Source organism: Numida meleagris, chromosome 5 (genome assembly GCF_002078875.1).
Source record: "Numida meleagris isolate 19003 breed g44 Domestic line chromosome 5, NumMel1.0, whole genome shotgun sequence".
Taxonomy (NCBI): domain Eukaryota; kingdom Metazoa; phylum Chordata; class Aves; order Galliformes; family Numididae; genus Numida; species Numida meleagris.
Window position 1 is genome coordinate 1,271,981 of NC_034413.1, and position 7,331 is coordinate 1,279,311.

Below are 7,331 nucleotides of genomic sequence, written 5' to 3' on the forward strand. Positions count from 1 at the left end.
TGCTCATTGGATAGATAATGCAGATTGCAGACGATGTGCAGATGATGTGCATTTTGATGAATATTTTCCCACTAGACTGCAACTGTTTCTATCTGTTAATTTTGCTCTAATGGGAAAAGTGGGTTCCTGCGTAGTTTTAAGTTAGGACTTAACTGTTAACACATCAAAGATGTGTTTTTCCATCGAAGTTCCCTTGCTGAAATGAACTTGCAAGTGAAGGTTTCATCTCAGAATGGTGCAGTGCGAGCAGCTGTGGAGGTTCGTATCTCCCATCTACCCCCAAAGAAATTACAACCTGAGCAAAACCAAAGCTCATATCCTCACCTGTGTACCAGAGCTACCAAACATGGTGGCAGTGGCTGTGGTTCTTTTGGTGCTAGTAATGTATTCCGCAGTGACATTATTTCACACGTTTTGCTGAAAAGAGATAACTGAACGTGGTCAAGATGATAGAGTCTAAAAAATGCTGTTGTAAATGCAGATCGGAAAGAGCTACAGCAGGATATCATGAAGTGTGACTCTTGAGCTAAGGTACACATTCAGAGAAATGTAAAGTGAGTGAATTAAGAGCCTTAGAGTGAGTTCCAGGTTTTGTAGCTGTTGTGAGCTGGTATCATTCCACTGCACACAAGGAAAGCCGCAGATTTGAACCAGATGACAATCTGGCTCTCAGTGCACAGCCTTTGAATTTTGAATTATTTTGTAGTAATGTCTTTAACTGATGTCTTCAATGCAGACTTTGCAAATTTAGCACGTTTTGCTGTATTACACCTCTTGGTAATGTGTAAATGAAAATAAGTGAGGAAAACTGTAAGGAAAAGCCATTCGTTTTGTGTTTCCCTGGGTCATCCTTCTCTATTGCTGGGTAAAGATGATTGAAATAACTGTGAGAATATCAGGAACTTCTCCTGTCATTAAAATGTAATAAAGTTGCATTACTCATGCTTTGATGTGAGAACATATTTAAAACACCTTCTGAGGGAGACAACCGCCTATATCCCAACACTCAGAAAACACCGAGACAAAGGCAGAGCCTGCCCGCCTGCCTGTGAAACTTCTGCCTGATTTGCTGCATCCTGAAGTGATAGGGTGAATGAGATAGGCTTTGGAAATTACAGCTGCCATTGAGAACTAAGCCAAGCCTCACTGTATTTCAGAAAACGAAAATTACGTAGTCCTATACGAGGGAGGGGCCGAATCCCCAGGGCATCTGTTTCCCATCAGTGTCCCACCATGCTTGCAGTCTGGCTTGGCACTCTAACATTTAACCTTCCCGGCAGGAGGTAGACCATAGGGCAACAAGGCTGCAGAATAATGAAACAAGAGTGTAGTGTGGTGTACAAAGCCTTTGTAAGTACAGAAGTTGAGACATTAAATGATCAGGGTACAGAGATATGAAAGTTCCAGATTTTTCTAAAAAGGCCCCATTAGTCTCTTGCAGAAAGAGTATCGCGCTGCTTCTCAGCAGGCAAAGGGAAGGCCTTTCCCCATCTATCCATGCCTTTTTGCCCACCGCTTTCAACTATTATAAAGATACAATTACCTTGGGAGATTGTGGCAGTTCAGTTGATTAGCACGGTGAATTAAAAGAATGAGTCACAAATGACATGTCCAGCTCTTCTCTACTAGTCCTTTGTATTCCCAGAGTACCTCACCCCTGTTGTAAGAAGGTCAAAAATTAGAGAGAGATAACAATTTTCAAGCAGCTAGCACTTAGGAGCAGAATTAACAATCATTCTGTATGTAATTGCCAGTTAATAGTAAATTGCCTTCTAGACTGTAAAATGCAATATAAACTGGTGGGCACCTAAAATTAAATTAATGAGGTATTTGCTGCATTTAAAAGTGAATAGTGCAAATTAATAACTGGGTACAATACTTGTTTTAATATATATCTAATAGTGTATCATTTTCTTATTTAATAACAAATTTTAAGAGTGTTACTTCAAAAATTCCCTCTCTGGCCAAGACTTGTGGTTTGTACAGGTTGTAGCCATAATTCTGCTGGTAAAGTCCTCCAGGTTTCTAAATTAAATATCAGAGATTATTTTTTTAATTAGAATATAAGCGCTGCAGTGTTATTTGATTACGGCAAATTGTGATTTGTATGCTTCTAAATGAAATTACGTTACAGATAAAATTGCACTTTTATACACATATTTTAAGCTCTGCAGAGTCCGTTGGTTTACTCTCAGCTGAAGGGTAGTGCTGTATTTACAATGTATTTGTGCCTCTGCACTACTGTTTCCCCTAAGTGTTTGTTTTGCATAATGATTTCCTAACAAATAAATACAGTCCGACCTGGTATACATTCAAACAATGTCGAGGAGCGCCGTGCAGCCTAACATGGCTGTACCTCACTTGGTGCTGCTCACGTTGCCTGCTTTCACCCCAATAGTTTTGTGGCACACTCTTCTTCTGGTAACGTCTTTTGCTCAGTTAAAGAAATGACCACAAATTACCAGGAGACAGCAGGTGATTTGCAGCAGCCTGTACCCAGTTGCTGTGCAAGGTGTTGGCATTCGATTGCAAAGGTGTCCAAAGCAGACACAGGAAAACCCTGAATGCTGAATGCATGGAACCATTCCCAGGTCTGCGATGCATTTGCAAGACGTGAACATAAAAATGATTATTTTGCACAAAGACTTGCATTCAATTTTAAGCCTACGAAAACCATTACTCAACCAGTAATCGTTCGGAGTTTGTGTTCCTTCTGATAGAGTATTTATGTTGAAGAAGTCGGATCGTGCCACGCGGCTGGCACGCTATCAAGGGGGGGAAGCCCTGTTTAGTCACACATTGTCCAGATTCTTCACTTGGGCTCGTTCCTGCCTCGCGATCACGACCTCCACTTTGGCTGCTTTCCCTGGGCTCACCCCCACTCCTCTTCACCCTCTGAACGATCTCATGTTCCTGAAGTATTTTAGAGATCTTTTGTGTGCATTCAAATGTGGTTCTGTCAATGGCGCTGTTACACTGTTTAGAGTCAATAGCTCCCTTCCATCACAGCCAACACAAACTAGCTGTCTCATAGGTCAGTGCTCTTTAAACAAATTACTTGTATCCACAGAGCAAATGATTGTTAATTGCCTCCCACAAATCATACTATTTTTACTATGCTAAACTAAACGCTAATGCCTTAGTTAAATTTAAATCACCTGATTATTTCTTGTACATATTCAATTATTGGTCCTGAGTATGAAATGTGGTGACTTTGCAAAACGCATGCTAAAAATATTTAGAATGGATAGAGTTCTTTATTGAAAAGCCTTTAAGAAAAACTCAGGCTTACATTTGTTTTAATGAAATCCACCGCATTTCTACTTCATATATATTGCATTTGCTTTTTCTTTTTCCTCTTTTTCTTTTTTTTCTTTTTTTTTTTTTTTTCTGTTGTCCTGAAGCAACTTGCAGTCACCGTTATTGCAGTATTGGTTATTTATCGATCAGACCTTGTGTCGGTGTCGGTTGTTAGCAAGCTGAAAAAAATCAAGATAGAGCAAATATTCTTGTCCTTTCTTCAAGCTGGGTCTTTCTAAGTCAGTCAAAGTTAGCACCAAAAAGCTGAAGCCGGGAAGCATCTCCGTTATTGTGCTAAACTCCCTTATTGCACAAGAGCAGAATGCGTGTTTCTCAAAACATCAGTGTCAAAGGGAAAAAGATTCTGGCTAACTCTCTTGTCTTACAAAGAAGGTTTTTCAGCATGACATACATTTTTAATTAATAGGGCAACGCTAAACATACAAAAGTGATTTAGTAGCATCAAGTCAATAGCATACTGGATAATGTATATTATATAATGGCTCTTTTTTAAACAGTAGCAATTCCAGGTTTATCAGGGTCATTGTTGTCCCCTTTCTTTTCTGTCTCAAAGGAGGCCAGAAGAATGAGACATACCATTTGTGCTATTGCACAAGTAGACTATTTGTCCTAATCAGTGACACCCATTTACTAGAATTGCTTAAAATGAACTATACCTCATACAGAAATCGCACATTTAGAGTGTTCCATTCATCATCTGAAAATTGAGGGCCAGTAAACTTTTCTGTTCCTCCAGCGGGATCATAGACATGCATCAAAATGTTAAAAAATGATTGGTGAGAGAGAACTGTCACCCATTTATCAAGGAAAAGGAACATTATTTGCTAATTTCCCAACCAAGGCAGTGACAGGGTGCTTCGTCTTTAGACCCATGGTGACCAACATGGCCTTTTTGTTATTAGTACAAGTCAAGCGCTTTTTGGCTGTTGCTAACAAGACACATTTGTCTATCATCAGAGAGTGCTTTATTTTTTTTCAAGGAGCTGTGACCAAAGTCTGCTCCCCGTGTCATGATTGGCTGTGCTTCCCCAGGTTGTGGGAACGCTGCCTAACAGGAGAACTGATAAATCACAAAGTTTTCATGTCAAGGTGAAGGTATTGACTCGGCTGTACCCAAACTGACAAAATGGAGCGGGGAAGCGATAGTAATTCATCTTAAAAAAAGGACAAAAGGGTCATCTTGGTTTCACGTAATAATCATGAAAATTTGAGTGCTGAATAAGACTTTTACCTTGTTTTCTCTGAGAAGGGGAAAAAAGGCTTTTTTTTCCCTTCCCCCTCCCCCCATATACTGCATGGAGTATATAGTTAAATAGTAAAATCAGTTTTCTGGATATTAACCTGTCTAATTCTATTTTTAATCCTGTAAATTTAGGTTTATTGCTATTTTTATTACTGTAGCCTGATTGTAACAGTCAAGCTAAAAACTTCTCAAAGTTTTAAACCAAAGAGGAGAGGCGGAAGGAGAGGAAATAGGATATTTCACTGTAAGTGTACATCTTGTTCTCATATTGTGAAAACAAGATAGCAAACAGATAAATCTGGCTTGCGTTGGAAGATATCCAGCAAAACGTCTGCTTTTGGCTACTTCCCACTATGCCTACACCAGTACTTCCAATAAATTAGTTTGTACCCTCATCCAAGCAGCATGGAGCTCCAAAGCCTATCCACTGACTACGCCACCTAAGCGTTGAGTCTTAGAAACCACACCATGGAAATGTGGAAAGCATTCAGAAGCTCAGGCTTAATGACAGAACTGCCTTGTAGACACATCCATTGTTTTGGCAAGGTGATTTTCAGAGTGGTTGGTTGTTAAGACACTCTCGTGGGCCTGAAGCTTCATGTGCAATTTTTAAAAATTAATTAACTCAGCTGTAATGAGTGCGATTTGCCAAAGAAAAAAACAATGAAAGGCATTTCAGAAATATTTTGTATATCCACTGTTATTTATATTTTAAAATATAAATGGGAAGCGTTGCCCATTATGTTCCCTCTTAAAAAAAAATATTTCTAAAATTTTTCAAACCCAATTTGTAAGCATCTGGAATACGCAAATTTCCACCAGAGCTGTTAGTGCCATTGTTATTTACAGGCTGAATATAAATTACTGATGATAACAATTGATTTCCAAATACACAAACTTCCTCATTTATTTTGGGTATTTGTTCAAAGCCTCCACAGGTATTACAGAGATTTCAAAATTTTGAGTTATACTATTTGTCAGAGGTATAGTGCTGTAAAAGTGATGCTAATTGGTATAAAGGATCTGATTATAAATCCTATTTGTCTAAATATTGCATACAATATTCCAGTGTTATATTGTTATCCTGGGTGACCACTACAAAAAGAAACAGGGAGAAGTGGTACAGAATACCAGCTCTTGTAGACGTTTGTCAAAGCATCACAGATTTCATAGGGTTCTGAGATGGATAAACATCTTGGAAGAGCTAAGTCAGTGACAATAGTCAAACGATCCTATTTTACATTTACCATGATCAAACATCATTTTCAGCTGAATACCTGGAATTACTGAATTTCAGAAGAATGGCAGCACTTCTCCGTGGCCCCCCCCTGCACAGAGAGCACAGCTGCCTCCTCTGGGTTTCTATGACAGCTGATGCACACCAGCTATTTGGGAAAGGGTGGAAGTGGGAGGCTGTAATCCAGAGATGCATCACATGGCTCGTGGCTTCAGCCAGGAAGGATTTCTGCTCTCAGAGGCTCCAGTAACAGAACTCCAGCATACATCTGTGACGTGGGGTGTGGGGGCAAGGGGAAGAAAACTGATCTGTACAGAGCTGTCTGTAAGAGGGAGGTATTTATCAGATTATAAGGCCTAGCGGAGGAACAAACTCCCAAAACAAACCACAAATATAAAAACAGATGCAAGCCCGGTTTATTTCAGTAAAATAGATCTTAATTAGTAAAATACCTTGGAGTATTAAATAGTCAAAATGTAATGTTTAGCTACTTTGATGTAGCACCACAGCAGTGAAATACTAAACCAGCAAAATGCTCTGTTTTTTGTAGTAGAATATTTTGTCACGTTAATCACACATCATGTTGTTTTCATAAAATGCCATGTTTTATTATACTTCCATATGCATTAGAATGTGGTATTTTCTTGGCATGACTGGAGCATTTAGGGTTTGATGCCAGCCAGGTTTTCTTCCTCTGTTGGTGTTGAAATGCTGACAAGCCCCTTCTTTGCAGTGTTCTGTGTTAGGGACTGATAAGATCTGCCCTCTTACTGGTGGGATCCCAATTTCTTGTGATCTGCTCATTCTATGCCTATAAATCATAGTAAATTTGTGGATATTTTACATGGCAAAATACTCTCAAGTAGACTGAAATATGCGATGTTGCCTGATATGGTAACTAAGTTAACTAATATGCTAAGTGCGCTTCAGGTGGTTCTATGTTGAGTTCTATTCCCTACATCATATTTCATTTTTAAATACATTTTTCTAATCCAGTATCGCAGACTAAATGTCTGTAAGAACAGCAGACCGATGTCTATAAAATGCTGTAGATAAGGCTGTTGTCCTGCAATACCCACACACCAGGTGAGCACTTGCTGTGCGAGCCAGTCCAGGGTCCATCTGGCCAGATACCCATCCAGCAGTATCGGGGGGATGCTAAGGGAAAGTGAGTGCAGAGCAGAGGGTATGTAAGGACTGCCTATGTCTCTATATTATTTAGTCATTTCTGGTGGCCTGGGCAGCCAGGAGCTGAGGGGGCTAGCACTGAGCAGGGAGGGGCTCGACCACAGGCAGGAGCCCAGCACAGTCCTTCTGCCTCACCTGGATGGCACTCTGCAGTGCGGTGTGTGCCCAAATCTGCAGTTTGAAAGCTTAAGTACTGCTGAGCTTACTTGCAGCCTCTGTTGGTGCTGCCATCTTGCCTTACAGAAACTTCTTGTTCTTCTTCTTTTGCTCTTTTCTCATTCTTGCTTTGTTTCTTTTCTTTATATTCCTCTCTTTCCTTCCTTCCTTCCTTCCCTCCTTCCT

At 39.9% G+C, this 7,331-nt stretch overlaps 1 protein-coding gene across 5 annotated transcripts in view; it reads left to right on the forward strand.

The window, feature by feature from the left end:
* EBF3 (early B-cell factor 3) overlaps nt 1-7,331 on the forward strand; it is a 113,949-nt gene that overhangs the window by 81,496 nt on the left and 25,122 nt on the right. The window lies entirely within an intron of this gene.